The sequence below is a fragment of the Labrus bergylta genome, chromosome 2 (assembly GCF_963930695.1).
Source record: "Labrus bergylta chromosome 2, fLabBer1.1, whole genome shotgun sequence".
Taxonomy (NCBI): Eukaryota; Metazoa; Chordata; class Actinopteri; order Labriformes; family Labridae; genus Labrus; species Labrus bergylta.
Genome location: NC_089196.1, coordinates 24,381,668 through 24,399,421, shown reverse-complemented (window position 1 = coordinate 24,399,421; position 17,754 = coordinate 24,381,668). Strand labels below are relative to the sequence as shown.

General features: G+C 41.6%; 1 protein-coding gene across 1 annotated transcript in view; it reads right to left on the bottom strand.

The window, feature by feature from the left end:
- The window catches only part of fbxl17 (F-box and leucine-rich repeat protein 17), a 238,574-nt gene that overhangs the window by 98,986 nt on the left and 121,834 nt on the right, over positions 1-17,754 (bottom strand). The window lies entirely within an intron of this gene.

Sequence of the window (17,754 nt, the reverse complement as noted above, 5' to 3'; positions counted from 1 at the left end):
GATATGACAGCTTCCCTTGACTTTTACGACATGATTTTTTGGGGTTATATTTATGACCTAACTGGCCAATTAAGAGTCCCCTCTAGCAGAGTTAGAGGGAAGAACTGCATGAACTGTTTACCACAAGACTGCTACTGTGCCTGAATGGGGACATATCTCCAAAAATGATTTAAACTCCTTTTCTTTTTATTTTCAATTTCTCCAATGCCTCAGAAACTTTCTTTGCCAATAACAGACTAAACCTTCTCCCCAGTTTTCAACAAGAACGTGTTCTTATTTTATTCGGTCACTCATTAGGGAAAAGGCTCTCTCCTTATATGCATTATAACTGGAAATTGAATAAACCAATCAACCAAAAACATTGTTAGCGGTGGCATATTGTCAGTGATTGTCTTTGTTCTACAGAAGCACCCAAAACATCCATTCACACAATGTGGTGCCTTGGATTATCCGCAAATCCAAGTTGTGTTTGTGGTAGCAATGAACAGTTTTTCTCTTGTTATTTATTGTGTGAGAACAATGCATTTTAATGTAGAAGTAGAGTCTTTCAGAGCCTGGTTACACCAATTGCATGAAAATCAGGCGTTCGTAAAAGAAGCTGAATTAACAGGACTCAGGTGGTAATCACGATTCATTCAAGGTTTCTTTCGCTATCTACAACCAACCTTATTAATTATTCCCTTTGAGTAAAAAAACAGGCTTGGTCAATCACAACCCATCATCCGTGAGTTACTGTATTTGCATGTGCGCTGATTAAAATTCCCAAAGGGATTGAATCTCGAACCCCACCTGCTGCTGCTGCTGCTGCTGCACACGTGTATTTTGCACGCGAGCACACTAAAGCACACACTGCCAGCAGCTATTTCACCGAGCTGCTGAATGCCATTAATTCCTGTGCCACATCTCCTTAGGTGAGAAACTGGTGACAGAAGAAACCTCAGTAGGAGAAAATCCTTCTTTCCCTCCCATTCCTTCGCCTCTATCCATATTCAGCAGATCCTGGCATTTGCAATAAGGAGAGAAAGGAGGAAGAGGAGACGGGTGGAGGGTGGGATGGTGCGGGCGATTGTAAATTCTGCACCAGCTCTTCTTGTTGCGCAGGAATGACCCATCATTTCACACTGGGCCAAATGGCATGAATTCATAAATATAAATAACAGCAGCAAATTCGTCTTTTCAGGATGCCGTACAGAGGCGCAGACAGGACCATATTAGAATAAAGATGCCTTCTCTCTCTCTCGCTATCTTTCTTATTATTACCTACCACACACAACTTTTGGCCTTCTTTATCAACTTCCACTTTTTTTTCCTTCTCCTTCCTCCTCACTTCTCCGTCACTACCCGCTCTCCTTCTGCTCTTTTTGCACTTATCCACTCTCTGATGATTCATACTGTATGTGGGAAGAGAAGGGGAGCTCAGAAGCAACAATATTCAACTTCCTTTGTCTTTGATCTAAAAAGAAAAGGTTTAATATATTATTCATTCCACGCCTTTTCCTTCACCAGCCATTGCTTTAAAGAATTTCTGCCAATTTGTCGATGGGCTGAGGATGAAAAATGACTCGCTCAGGACTATCCCCAGTGAATTGCCAAGTGAAACTATGAGGCAGTATGAAGAGTATAACAGCGGGTAGAAATTGGCCTGAACTGCTGACAGCTGGATTGATAAACAGCTTTGCTCGATCTCTGCTAAACCAAAGCAACCGTTTACCTTTTAGCACAGTTCTTCAGTCCCTTTGGCTGTACATTTCCATCTACTCTCCACCCTTGATTGTTCAGTTCTCTGCATATATGGCAGAAAACTCACACTCACACACACACACACACACACACACACACACACACACACACACACACACAGACAAAAGCGTTGTTTTGTGCTTGTACTCATCCACACAGAGCAGACAAAGCATCAAAACTAGGGCAGATACAACTGATTAGTCAAACTGCCACCTCTCCAAACCACCAACGCTAATGGTTGCCACGGTAGTCAGAGATAAATACGGCCAATCAGAGACAATCACTGGGCGGGCTGAAGAGGCAGGTGAACTAATGACAAGGACGGTATGGAGCGATGAAATCCTCTCGCGGAGCCCGACAGTCATTTGGCAGGAGTGAAAAACAAGTGTTTTTCTCACGCATCAGGTGGGCGCAAATGACACCCACAGCCTCTCTCACTCGTTCACTTCTCTATCAGGCTCGCCCTTCACCGTCTCTCATCCTCTCTCCAATTCCATTTACCACTTTTCTGTAATAGAAACTCAAACTGATAGAGAAGGGGTCAAACAAATGTAAATACAGATAAAGTAGCGCAGCAATACTATTTCAGCTGGAGCGTAATGGTTACATTGATTTATTGGGAAGAGGAGACGATGGTGTGTGAAGTCTGAATGAAAACAAGTTAGATTCTTCGTTTGGTTTCATTAATCAACATAATATCTCATATTTAGAACAAGGTTATCATGTTTTTGAATTTGTACATCCGTCCTGTAAATGTTCCGACTTAATACTGAAGCACGGTAAAAGTGTAGAGTTCATGGAGACATATTGAATATGAGTTTATTGCCTCCAGTAAGTTAGTAAGTTGAAGTTTCTATAAGCGAAACATATAAAGGAAACATTAGACATCAGACACTAAAGAAAACAACACCGTTAATTGTAATACATTTTTATCACTACCAATACCCAAATATTTTGAATTTGACAAATTCAGGTACATAACATTCACATCTTGGTCATAAGTATATTTCAAATATTTCACTGAAATTAGTTTTTATTTAATAAGGAATATTGAAAGATAAAGCTTTTTGAGTAAAAGAATTCTCAATTGTAAATTTAGAACTTGAAAACTTGGCAAGTGTGCTTCTTTTCTGACTTCATCAGTTGAGTTTGATTAGATTTGATTGGCAGTGGTCTGGCAACATGATCAAACAACCAAACAACTGTCCTAACATTTGCTTCCAATACCACTAAATCCTGATTGGCACACAGATTAATGTGATATCCAAGTGAGTCCTGTCCACTGAAATCCAGGCGGGAGACAACAGAAAAAGAAAACTCAGATTTTTTTTTTTTTTTATGAGGAATTCTCAAGTTGTGAGTACAAAACTATTCTAACTGAACTTTTGTATGGAATCGTTTTTCATGGCAAGTAGCTGATCAAGAAAAAAGGCCAGTTTAAACTAGGGCATGACCGATACAGTATTTTTTGGGCTGATACTTGGGAGAAAGAAAACCCGATACCTATAAATCTGGTGATATTTTTCTTAGCTCTATGTTCAATCTGTAGAGATAGATGTAAATATAGATATACACATTTATTGCGTTGATCCCTCAAATGCAGTCATCAAACACTCACTCAACTGGAAAATAACTGTGGATGTACATGTATCACCGCTTGATACTCTGGAGCGTGATGATGCTTGTTGTAATCCATATAGCACAGTATGCTGGTGAAATACAACGATACTCAAATTAAATGCTGTTTGACTGGTGAATGAATCTAGTAATATCAGCTGATATCTGCAATAAAATTAGCCGGTACCGATAGTCACTGCATTTGCTAATATTGGCCGATATATTATCTGCAGGACAATTCATCGGTCGGGCTCTAATTTAAAATGTCTTTACTGAAATATACATCCAGGTGTTGGCCTTAAACTGCTTTCTTCACTGCTCTTAAATATTTGTATGCACATCAGCTGAAGACTAAACCGATATAAGTATGTCATGATCCTAGCCTGGGTCTAATTGCCATTGCACATTATAAAAGGTGACTTTTATAAGAACATCCTATCCGTTTATGAGGGTCTTTTTAACCAAAGATATCAGCTCAGGCCAACACATGCAACCTTTACCCTCTGCTGTGTGAATTTAAGATAGAAAAACATGGAAAAAGTTAAGAAAATGCACTTTAGAGAACTGAATCACACGTGTCTCCTTGGACTAAACAAGAAACAAATGAGAACAAACTGGAACAGTCCGAGACCTTGGGTGTAGGCACGTTGTTGTGAGTAAAAATGAAAGGTGCCACCAGTGATAAACACTTTCAATTCTTCTTTTTCTTTCAGCTTGAAGCTGTTCTTCAAATAATAATAATAATGGCTCTGAAAAGCCCACAGTAAAGGTCTAACCGGTGAGAACAGAGCTCACCTTCTGTATAAGACTTCAGCCGAGGGCAGTGACAGAGATCTTAGCTCTCTGAGCCACATATGACCTTTCTCTTTTATGTTTTTTTTTTCTTTACCCTCCATCTCTTTTACCCTCCATTCTCCCCCTGAATTTCATGTTTTCTCTTGTTCCAGGCTGTTGCTGCTACGGGCTTTTATGGAAAATGAGCACCATGTTACATATCAAACAAAGGTCAGTGTGTTCTAGTGAAATATGTGCGCATGTCTTTATGGAAAATGGACTTGTGTCAAATCACAGAGAAAGGTCAGTGTGACGTGTGCGCGGAGTGATAAGGTTTGACTTCCTGCGGGCGACGGGTACAATCAGTATGAAACTAATACACATGACTGCATCTGCTATTAGAGCTCATTCGGGATCAATACTGCCAATCACTGAAGCACGAGTAAAGGCTTTCTCTCAGACATACTTCACCAAACAAGACTCTTTTGGACACCATTGTGTTCTACAATGGACCCGTAATATTTCATATCTCAGCCTCTTATTGCACAGCAGATAAATTGTTCCCCATTCATTACCAAGATAATACAACCACATTTTTAACTGCTGAGGTGCTGCAGCCAATAAACAAACTCCTGTTTGAACTGAATATTCCTGCGTTTCAGCTCTACACCACAAGAAGGTAAACAGGTTTTAGAGTCTGCAATATCCATCTACTCCTATTATTCTCTGTTGTTTGGTTGCTGGTATGCAGTTTCATGGGCCGTCATATCGTAGGTGTAACTACATCTGATGATTGCTCTGCGAAATCACATTATATCCGAGGAGTATGAGGCCATTTTGCAGAATTAAGCGCACCCAGTGGTGTTAAAGCTATTTCCTCGTGATGTTTCCAAGATAGTTACACTCCCATAAACACACTTCCATCCTGTACACCCTGTTAAACACATTAAAAGCATGTCATTAACACAAATCATTTGATTTAAACACCAGTGAAAGTTTATGGGGACCTTTGGAGAGTCAAATGCAACATAGACAGATTTTTATTTTTGGAACAGAGGAAATGTCCCAGCACATATATGATGTTCTTATTTAGGATTACAATGAATTTATATCAATCTGACTGTCATTGGTAGACAGTAAGCGGTTTGATAACAGAACCAAAGAGGACACATTATTTCTGCAAGTTGTTGAATCAAGTCTAATTGTCCGATTTTATCTTCTTAATCCACATTCTTCATTTCACACATGCCGCACTTCAATGAAAGACTTCACACGAGAAACAGTTGGAAAGTCCCCCTTTTCTAAAATGGAAGGCGACACGCTGGCAACAAAGCAATAAGCTCGCCTTGGAGGGAAAAGGCGCTTTAGGTTTAAAGCCAAAAGGTCCACTGCTGACACCTGAGTTCCTTTTGATGGAGCCAAGACAAACTGCTTTTATTGAAACATCAAAAATGGGTTGAGACGGAAATAATCTTGACATGACGTGAGCTGAAGTAGCATTCAAGACCACAAGCCAATGTCAACATACTCAGGTGTTTATTTCCAACTGAAAAAAGGAAAGAAAAAACCTAAAGTTGGATCTGGGGAAGAAAGTAGCTACGGCAATGGTAGAGAGGTCTAAGTCTTAAACCCAATCGTAAACCTATACATACCATGCATCAACAGAAACACAAATTAGGACATTTCAACAAACTATTTGCTATTCTACTTCTATTGCAACTCGCAGGGATGGAACTAAGAATATACCTGATTAGTGGAGGTATAGTGTTAGGTATGCCCACAATGACGGTTTAATGTTGTGTCTAAGTTGACGCTGAAGCTATCTGGGGCTGTATCTCGGGTTAAAGGGATGTAAATGAAAATGTAAATTCTGGTTGGTGTTTTTTGTTTTGGATTTTGAAAATTTCAAAAAAATCAGAGAATCGAAAAAGACCAAGTACTTTGAGTTTTCTGTTGTATCACTACACTGATTTACACAAGTCTTATCTCTGCTCGGTCTACTGCTCAAATGTCAAAGAGCTAGTGGACGGATGGCATCTCACAGTAGCAGCATGCTTTGGCAGTATTTTGTTATAGAACATGGAGATGAAGTTTATGTAGGCTGTGCGAGGTTAAACTGGTATGCAGTACATCCACACAGCCAGAGCAATGCATGACAACATTCAGCAGAGGCGTGTGGACGTCAACTGCAAGGAGGACCAAAAGCTAGTGGTGCTGGCACTGCTAACATTAGCAGACACAGAAAGCACATTTGACATTGTTAACACATGTGATCCCGCTCAGTCGGAAAAGGATACACAGCTCAACACAACAATAACTGTGCAAGTTATGTAGAGTGTCATCAGAAGTATCCAACATAGACTATTTTACACCTTTATGCACTTAAAAGGTTTCATCTATTACCTGGCCTTCCATGTGGAGGGAGATAAAAAAAAAATCAACTGAGTGAGAAATACTGTGAGAATGATAATTGATAACCCCCCAGGGTGGACAGGCAGGTGGCTGACGAGACAGAGTGAGAATGTGAATGTGGTTTCATCATCCTGCAGAGTGAAAACAGATGAAAAGCTGCCAACAACATTGATGATAGTGTGTTTGATCATGAGGAGTTGTGATGTAGTTAACGTTGAGTGGCGGCATGCCCTCAGCAGGACACCAAGAAAACCAGTGAATGTGTATCAATGGGGGGGGTTAGAAACGCCATCCATCCACTGGCACACCTGAGAAGCAAAGCAATCCCTTCCTTTAGAGTGAAGACGAGAGTGAGCAACCTACTGACCTGCCTACATAATAACAACTTGTGTGAATTCCCTTTTAGGTGGTTAGGACCTGACAACCTTCTGTCCACCTGTAAGGGTCTTTGGGTAAGACGCTGAATCCATAAAGTCTCCTAATAGTCAAGCAAACCCCCTCAGTGTTACATTGGAAAAAGCATATCTATTGATACCGAGAAACTTCAACATATCACTTCCTTTGAAGTATAAAAAACCGGTCTCTCACCGCGCCCAGGCTACTTTTTTACTTCTTTGCCCATCCACTCCATCACATCCTCCTCCTCCCTCTCTCTGCTCTCTTTCATCCACTTCCCTCCCTGGCAGCATGATGGAGGAGGGATGTCTATGGAGAGGTATGACACTTAGATCGTTGGCTGTCACATAGACTGATGTCCATCTCTGCCCGCTCAGACAATTCTGACAGCATAACAATGAACATCTCAATGTCCAAACACCAGACGTGTCTCCGAGTATACATACATCCATACACAATCACAATGCTGTGATGGAGAGTGATGAGACAAGCAAACAGCCAGTCACACATGGGTAAACACAAAGATAAATACTCAGCAACACAGAAAGATTAGTCTCTTTTAAATCTATTCTGGCGTAAACTAGATGCAGGCACACATTCGACTGCATCATGATGTGGAAGTGAACCCTTCTTTGGGAAATCCAGCCAGGTTTTCTGAAGTTAGCTTCAAGGAAATACTGTTAAAAACACTTTGATTGTGGTTAAATGCAGCGTTGGTAATTGTCGAAAACTGGCATGATTTTGAAAGTAGCATTCCCTCAGTGCTGCGTCTGCACCCACCCCCCCCTCCCCTCTGTGCTCCCTCAAAAGCCACGCCCCTCACTTACATGCACAAGCGCCACTGGTGGTCCAGAAGCGGACCTCAGCTCATGCTTTGAGTGTGGGCTCGTTCATGCATGAGGTAGAGAATGAGCAAGGAGACGGGGAGTCGTGATTGGTTCATCAGATTGGTACCTCGTGGCAGACATTGGCCAAAGTTCTTACATGCTTACAAACTGCTACAGATGACGGATTTTCTTCATTCCTTTTTCAGAGCACACGAGTTAATCATTTCTGTCAGGACCTCAAGACAATTTCAACAAAAAATCTTATAAAGTGTATCTGGAGAAAATGACCAACCCTGCCTTCAAGTATGGTGAACAATCTCCAAGAAAAAACACCCCAGCTGCCAATAACAGTCGAAAAAATATCAAGTCAAGTTGAAGATTCCGGAAAATAGCTATGCTGTGAAATAGTTCAGATTTTAATCAGTTAGCACATCATTTTTTTTTATTATGTGCCACTCATTTGGAATACACCATAAGACTTACATGATCCAGATTGGAAAACTGAGTCAATTTACTTATGTAGCTTTTCTAGAGCTATAGATTACAGTACATTGCACAATCCTCCTCAGCAAATGGTTTGCCCAGGTGGCATGGAATTAGACATGGTAGATGTCTATTTTCAGAGATCTTTATGTAAGTAAAGATAACTCCATCTGCTGAGGAAGGCTGAAGCCATTCCACACAGTGAGATTCTGCAACAGCCCTGTATCGAAATGTGGCTGTCATTACACTTTTGTACTGACACATTGCATTCAAAATTGTGTAATATCGGAGTCCCAGTGTGTGGATTCACATTTCTTTATGGTGTTGCAGGAGTGCAGGAGGCCTAGTGTGTAAACACACAGCAGGAGCTCTACATACACACACTCAGTCATCTAGACAGACCCAGCGCCGTTCAACCATGCCGTCTATTAAGTAACACATTGCCAACACCATGCTTCTGTTACTACCTCCTCCTATGGTAGAGTCAGGGGCAGTATGACTTCACCCCAATATTTTACCTCTTGCACATTGCAGACGAGGCCGGTGGCATAACTAACCCGTATTGAACTCTCAATATGTAAGCGCCATATGTGATTGTTTCAAAAGTCCAAAAATACTTAGAGTACTGAATGATACTCGAGTGATTTCTTTGTAAAATATCACTTTAAAAGTAAAAAAAAAACTTTTAAGCCAAAATCTGCCAAAAATCCCTATTTCCATGACACCTGAGAAACTCTGTCTGCTGGACAAGATCATGAAAGTTAATAAAAAAATCAAGGAGAGTTACTGTACTTAATGGACTCTGAAGCAAGATTGGCTTGTTATTGACTAGTGTGTTTGATAGATTCCTGAAAACTAACATTCAATCAGCTGTTAGTTGTAAGACGTGTAAAAGTGTAAAGGTGTTAGATTTGAAGAGTTGTATTAACTACCCAAAAACACTAATTTAAAAGTAGCTGCAGATGAAACGGACAGCAAGACAAATTCATGAACCCTGTAAATGTGAGGTGTTCTTTTAGTCTTGTAATCTTGTATCCAGGTAGCTGCAGAGGTATTTTTTTTTTTTTATCCCCAGTGTTTACAGTTGGACAGGGGTTTGGTAGCCTTCCCACCAGCGCAGCTTCTTCAATAATAGATGCCTATAAGATGGTGCTGTTCTATCTCCAGCTGGGGGGCTGTGAGCCAGTAGTTGAGATGGCTTGTGGAGGGTTATTCATTGATAGCGAGCACACACACACACACACATACATGTATGCATGCATGCACGCACTTCCCATTTCACCCATGCAATCCTGCTCTATCTTCTCCCAGCTGCCCTATTAAACTGAAGAATCTCGGGAAGTGAAATGAAACTAGTAAATCTCGACCGCTTTTATGATTGACTTGATATGATTTGTATTATAATTTGGACCCGGTGCTCCCACTTCCCTCCCACCAACGCTATCCCTATCCCCTACCCACTCCTTTCATTACTTAGATTGGCTCTTGTGAAATAGGCCATAGGGTGTTCACAACACACATATGTCCATATATTTATGCACAAACACACACTTAAATGCAAAGATACACACATCAACATAATCGGCGTCCTCCCTGCCACTCGCTGGGCCGAGCAGCTCTGCAAGAACGCTAAAGGCTATAGAGAGTAGACGGCTCTTCACCGTTTGGAGAGTCTCGGTTTGAGGACCAGGGGAGAAAGCACAAGTGAAATGTGGAAATGAGATGAACAGTTATAGAAGAAGACTGAGATCTGACAATCCAATCAGAGTCCCCTCCCAGGGCAGAATGGGCAGAGCTCATAAATGAATGTATGAGAGAGGCCGGAGCGATAACCAATGGGCATAAGGACCTCAGAGAGATGGAGAGAATCATTATATCGAGTAAGTGATGGACTTACTGACAGACTGACTGACAGACTGGTGGAGTGACAGTCTGAATGGACCTTTTGAAATGCAGCTAGCTTGAAGATGGAAGTCTCAAGGTCTTTGACCATCAAAGTCAGAACAAACAAAGGCCAAGAGAGGGCAGAGTAATCGACTACGGGCTCTTTAGCCTTCTGTGGATTCATCAAAAGAATGATAACCGCATCTCCGACTTCTTCACTGCTTTGCCGAAGCAGCCCTTGGCGACACTTTCTTTCCATAGCGCTCTGTTTGAACGAGCATCTGTTGAAAACGAAGGCCAAGTCGTAAGTGTCGTCTGGGCCTTTTTTTTACGTCCAATTCAGATCAGTGACCTAAACACCTGCAATATCCTCTCTCTGAAAGTGTGGGTTTTTTTTGTTTGTTTTTTTTTGCTCTGACACTTCGCCAATGAAAACTCAAACTGGTCTTATCTGTGGAACAGCAGAGTGTTGGCTTCTCCTTCAGTAGCTTTTTGAACCTGGCTTTGAAAATCTATTAATGTACAGACAGTTTACACAAAAAGTGACACTATATGTTCACAGAATATTACGGCTGTTAGAAGAAAGTATACATACACTCAGCAAGGTCATCTTGAGTTAGAATCCCGCTCTCTATGGCAATCTTTTCAATCTCTAACCACTCTTCCTCCCCCGAGTACCACAAATAATAATCGTAAAAAAGCAGTCCAATCTCTCAGGTCCTTTTTTCGGCGGTGGAAACAGACTTTGGAAGCACTTCTGATGTGGCCACAGAAGAGCCTGCAGCCACACATCTGTCTCCAAAAGTCAAATGACTCACTGAAGCCTGGACCCAGTTACCTGCAGGGGCCCAGAGTCTGTCCCAGTCATTGACCACAGGAACACACATGTACATACTTTAAGACAAGGACACAGGCACAGTGACAAGAACACACCTGGCTGCTACCCCGAACACTGACACAGGCTCATACCCTGAGCTTTTTTAGTCTCCAGTTGATGGCACAACGTTCTTTCAACATCCTTGCCTGCCAAAATCAGCTCTTTTCAACTAAGTAGGAGCAATCCATTCAGTCTCTATTCTGTGTTGGGGGGCCAAGGCAAACTGGCCCTGTGGTGGCTATCAAATAGGAGCTGCTGGCACTGAGACCAAGACCAAGACTAAGATGAAGGAGAGGAGAGGAGAGGAGAGGAGAGGAGAGGAGAGGAGAGGAGAGGAGAGGGGGGTGTGGCATATGAAACACATTAACTCTATCTGTATGGTAATGCTATTACCTCCCATCTGATCAGCATGGTCTCCTCCACTCACAGGCTAGCTCCTAGCTTTCATTAGCAACATGAATTATGGATCTGCATCAGCATCTAAATGCTAAGCATTATGCCAATTGTGAAGCAGTTTCCCACATTCTTCTCCCTCTTCCTTTGCTGTCTCTTCTATCTTCCTCCACTTCACCATCCTGGTCTTCTCCCGAGCTGCCAGAAACCACGATTACTGCCCAACTATTAGGCACTGTGTGGGACAGATTTCCATATCATCTCATGCCCCTTGAGTATTTGATAGAGAGGAATTTAGCTGATTACTGTATGTGCTTGTATACACACACACACACACACACACACACGCACGCACACACACACACACACACACACACACACACAAACGCAAAATACAAAACAACACCAGAAACTATCAGTATGAAGAAAGAAAACAAGGATACCTGATAAAAATAAGGAACAATAAAAATAAATATAATGGAAATGGAAATGGTAGCTAAAGGCTGGTTGCTTGCAGTGGCAACCTCATCCCCATTAGACTCGTACATTAAAGTGTGCAACTTGACATCAGGAATAAAGGTGTTTTCAGTCAGGTACAATACATGGTTTTTGGATTCTCTTAAGTTTGAATTTCTGTATAGCTCATCTATTAAACTACAGTAAGGCTTACATCTGTGCACAATCAAGGGTGTGGCCTCTTTGAGTGACAGGTGGGGTCTGTAGATGTCTGCCAGGTGTCAACTGATGAATGGTTTTTACGTGATGTCACATTTTTATAACCGCCCATCTGGTGGCAACAGACCGTTGTTGATCAATAAGACACACTAACTGAGGAGGAGATAAAGCCCGGGTTGTACTTACTACAGAAATCCAACTGAGAAAGAAAACCCAGAGAAGACAAGATTGTGGATTAATGCTATAAGATGCTCTGCTGTCTCTCAAGGGACCTGAGAACAGACTGCTCCTGATTATACCACTGAATATTATGTTAACTTGAGAAAAGTATTAATGTGTTTTAACAAACATTACTGCTTCAGAACACTGACTGAAAGAGACAGCTGGTAGTGATCCTGACGCTATCATTAACGTTAAATAGCTTATGTTAGCTAATTAGCACTAACTTCTGCTTTGATGATGACGATGATGATAAGGAAGATCTTGAACCTTCACTTCCCAAAAGGCACCAATACTGACCCAGCCACATTGAAAACACATAAAGATGTCTGCACTTTTGTTGGCTTTCCTTCTAGTAGTGTTTAAAGCAAATAAAATAATATCACAAATGCTGTAGAAGGAAAGTGCATTTTATCTTAATATCTTCGTTTCTCTGCAGAGCTGTCAGGTGATGTTAACATGCGTCGTTTTGGAAAATTAACAAACCCATGCTGCAGCTCCATAGAGTGTTCAATGGTTGCCACTACTATCCAAAGCTCTTTTTACCCTCCCTGCCAGTCAGTGAAAACTGATTATAGTCACTGAACTTCATTTTTTGTCTCTGTTTTTTTTTTGTTAGAGCTGTAAATGGATTTTTTTATGCAAATATCCAACAAATACTAAGAGTTACTGTGTGATTTATTGTACCAATGGGGCATCCATGAAGTCTGTGCTTCAACCTTATTAGGTATTGGTGTATGTGCTCACTTTATCTAGCTTGTTGGCTTGTTCCATGTTTGTCCAACACCAATTCATGTGTGTTTGCCAGTGCATGGGAGTCAGAAAGGGGGATGGCTTTACCTCAGCAGTAGTGATAAGAAGACGAGTGGGGGATGTTAATTCGCTTTCGTTTGACAACGTTGGTCAGTCATATACAGAATCTCAATCTTGTAAGTAGCTCATTAGCCAGCTAAATAACCGAGCCACAGGTGAAGGATATTGATAACTTCCCGTTCACCAGCTCTCCAGCTCCATCCTCTATTTCAAATATGGTCACTTTTGGCTCCAGATGACATACATTGGGATTGCCAAAAGCTGAACCTGTGGCTTCTGAAGGCAGACAAACCAATGGGAGACTTTACTGTGGCTATTTCCAGTATTCATACAGTCTATGGTGCAGAGACAAAAAAAGAGATATTGACTTAAAGGGAAAACAGCCAACAATATAAAAAGGATGAAAATAAGAAGGAAACATTCAGCTCTCCTGTTTCCTGTTGCTTGAAGGGAAGCCACATCAATAAGCCCAGTGCAGTGCAGGTTTTTAGAGGATATCAGCAATGAGACTGAAACTGGACACTGTGTAATAACAGCTCACTAAAAACATTACAGCTTCTCATAAAGAGCCCAAACCTGCTTTAATAGCTGCTGAGATGTTTCCTTTGGCCGTACTCAGGGGGGGGGAAAGGGAACACATCTGAACAGGCAGGAAGAGAGTGGGTTTGTGTGCGCACTAATACAGGTCAAAAGATCTGTCTTCAGCTAGATGATCCGTATGAATTTATTGTAAAACCCCAAACCGAGTTCATCTGTCCGTACAGCCGTTCTTTCGTTAACGGAGTCGCAAATAGCCCCGCTGCGGTCGGCTGAATGACATCAACCTCTCATTGACTGTTTTACGAGATTCTCTGACCAGCGTGAGAAACCATGGTGCTCTAACCTCAGGGAACGTACAGCCCAAAGACACAGCTGAAGGTACACACAAGCAGAAATACAAACACACTCTTCAAGAGGGATGAGATACACACACACACACACACACACACACACACACACACACACACACATACATGCAAACACTGTGGAACCACACAGGCCAAGACCGCACATACTTTCCCCCTGCTGATGGTGGAGTTACAGAGTTTTACCAGTTGAACTTCTCCTCCTGGCTGCATTTCTGGGTAAAACACAAAATCTTTTTTTGGAAACACACACACACACACACACACACACACACACCAAAAGCAGCCTTTTAACTGATGATTCAGATTGTTATGGTTGGAATGTGAACTGAGAACATACACACATCACAGAGAACATTAGCTCTCGCCCACTGTGTCTTTTTTTCTCCTCCCAAGCTCATAAAACATCATCAGATTACAGCAGCGGGAGAAGGTCAATCAAAAGGCATGAAAGAAAAAAAAAAAAAAGTTGCACAGACACAGGCGCAAGCTGTGTGAGAGACGGACTAAAGGTGTATGGAAATATAGAGGAAAAAGTTGAATCCACATGAACTGAACAAGCTACAAAGTTGGCAAACATATTGGGCACATGCTTTGTTGTCTGACTCATAGAGACAAGAGAGAGAGAGAACAGTGTAGGTGGAAAGTAACAGAGTTATGTGGAGTTTCTGATAAGTTTTATTTGTCGGGCTGAGCTACAAGTGTAATCCATCATTCGAAAGTGAGCTGGATACTGAACACATGTAGGAGAACATAGTGAGTCCTCTTTATCTGTAAAGTTGTTGATTCTGTTACATGGAGACACATCTGTGATAGTGTATGTGCCAACATTTGACTCCAACACCTCTGAAACAGGCTACAGTGTACATATAGGGTTGCCAAATATATCCCTGTTTCCACCAAGCCGTCTGGTTCAGTTCGGTTCGGTACCCATTTATTGGCGTTCCCACCTTCAAAAGTTGGGAATAGTACCAAAGTAAGGGATCCGTACCGTCCTACATTTTTGGTACCCTTCTGTTGGGGTGCCAAGGGTACCAATCCGACCCTAAAGAATCCCTTTTGTGTACTGTGTCCCATTCTTCTTCTTCTTTGTTGAACTTAATTAATTAATAGAGGGCTACACTGTTTTGGGCTGCTATGATGTCACACTCTTACATAGATGACCTCCATCTTGCTTACACTCTGTTTAACAAATAAGGCTGGCTGTGGAAATGCAAGCAAGGCCCGGTGTTTACCATACCCGAACTGTACCAAACTGTACTGAACCAACCCGGCCCGCTAGGTGGAAACAAGGCTTGTGTCAGCATCAAATAAGGGGCAAAGTGTCGTCTAGTGATTACAGAGAAGTAATGTCAAATGATGCTAATATGGGACAGTTGGCAACCCAAAAGTGTCAGGTATACTTTGTGTTTTCAGGCTGCATTCAATGTGATTTCATTCTGTGGAGCTTTGACAAAAGATTGCATTGTTCAGTGTGAAACAATTTAGGATGGAAAATGAATTCTCTTTTTAAACTCATTCATATTTAGCCATCTGAAATCATTCTTCTAGCCACTACTAGAAGTACTAATGTAAAAAACATAAGGTGTAAAGAAGCTACTTTAAGAACCATTAAAAGAATCCAGACAGACACAATCAAAGACATGCAGTAGTTGTCTCACGCCACAGAGACAGAAGTGCCGAGAGAAAAAGGGCAAACATATCTTCAAAGAGAGAGATCCAGATAGAAAATCCTCAACAGTATCTTACCTTTACAATCCACTCCGCAAACTGCCCTCTAACTATACAGCGCTGATCTCTTGACATACCGCTTGAACCACCAGCACTCAGGTCTTGGATCAAGCATACTTTTACAAGGGTCATTTAGTTTGCAGGAGGAGAATAGCAACAACACCCGCTACTGTACTTTTATCAGATATCAGATACAAACACTGAAAAGTAAAAGTTCCAAAGTTGGGCTGTCAAACTGGTTGCAGCTGCAAATAAAGTGAAAAATGTCGATTCAAGTCCCGGTGCAGACCAAAGTATGGAAGTTGGTCTGTTAGCTGGGGAGGCAATAACAGAGTGTAAAACCAGAATTTACCCATGGGGAATAATAAAGTATATAAAATAAAAATAAAATAAAAAAGTTTACAGACTGCTATATAAACAGGTTTGGTCTGTGTAGCTGCCTTTTTTTTTCTCTCTTAAAAACCTTATTAATGACATCACTGGGACAACGTCAATGTTTAATACAGTCTTTAGGCAAACAGAGGGGGACGTCCTCTGTGCTGGTTTGAATTTTGGGTGATATTTGGGTTTCACTTTTCTTGGCCTGAGGGCGGGACAAGTGAAGCTTGATATGCATAACTTAAAGACTGGGAAGAAACTTTGTGACATGGGATGACATCCAGTTTTGATGGGGTTTCCCTTAGGGAAGATGGAACTGAATTTGCCTGAATTGGATCCTCCTCCTCCACCACAAGGGAGGAGAGTGCGATCTTAAGGGAGCTTATGACTAAATTAAATAAATAGGGGGGGGGGGGGGGGGGGGGAGCTTTATGCCCAACCTCTTTGTCATCATTCCTCTTCTTTCCTCCCCGGGGAGCTGGCTAACAGACAGACAGGGATCTAAGCTCGTTTTCCCCCTTCATCTTTTGATAATCCCATCTTTTTTGTGTTTGATGTTCCTCTCTATGCTCTCAGAACAAATCCCCTGTCCCTGCCCCCCTAATCGCATTACCTGAGGTGAAGTGCACTCTGGGTAACTGGACTTCACCGGTGCCAACAGCACTACTCGCCCATGACCCAGTAGTGAGTGCCAGCTAAACATACATGCTCGCGGTCACACACTTCACTACCTCTAAGACACAAACAAACAAATTCTGGCACTCAATCTTAAAAAAAAAGGCGGAAAGAGACGCCAACTTGACTAATACTGTGATAGCACAGGGCAGCCAAACTGGCAACACACCTGACTAAAGCAGAGCGATGAAAGCACAAAAAGAACAGAGAAGAGGCTCGAGGAAAAGAGGGGAAATTAAGCCAGAGCTGGAAGAGGAGAGTAGAAAGCATCCAAAAGCTACTAAAATTGTTTTTCATTTGGAGCCAACAAAGCATAAGTTAGGTTTTAAATATGGCCCCTATCAGACCAGGACCAGAGAGGAAAAAAGCATGTGAAGAGGAAATGAAAAACACAAGAAAAACACAGAAGAAAAGCAAGATCCATTTTCCATAGCAACACCATGTTTTTCCTGCGTCATGTTTGCCATGCATGAGTGTGGACAAATTGAAATCCCTTGCTGTGCAGGATTGTCTAAAAATACCTGAGTGATCACAGCTAAAATAAGAACAGGTTTAAAGGGGAAGAACTCCAAATGAAAGGAGGAAAAACATTAAAGGAGAGTCTGAAAAAAGCTTCACGGAAATGGTTTTCTTACCTGCATGTGACGACCAATCAGATCCAACATGAAAAAAAAAAGAAGAAAAACAGAGAAAGAAGGACAGAGGTTGTTTAAATGTTCATACCAACAGGAGAGTATTAATATTCATAGGTGAGCATGCTGTGTTCAGAGGCTCCCTGCCTGACTCCGCTGGGGATCATTGTTCCCGTGTTGCCTCTTGTAAACATAATCATATGCTTACACGAGGTTTGAAGTCTAAATCAAAGTATGATTCACACATTTAGATGATTAATAATAATAGATAATTAATAGATCACAATAGATCATAAAAACAGAGCATTAGCCACAGAGATTAT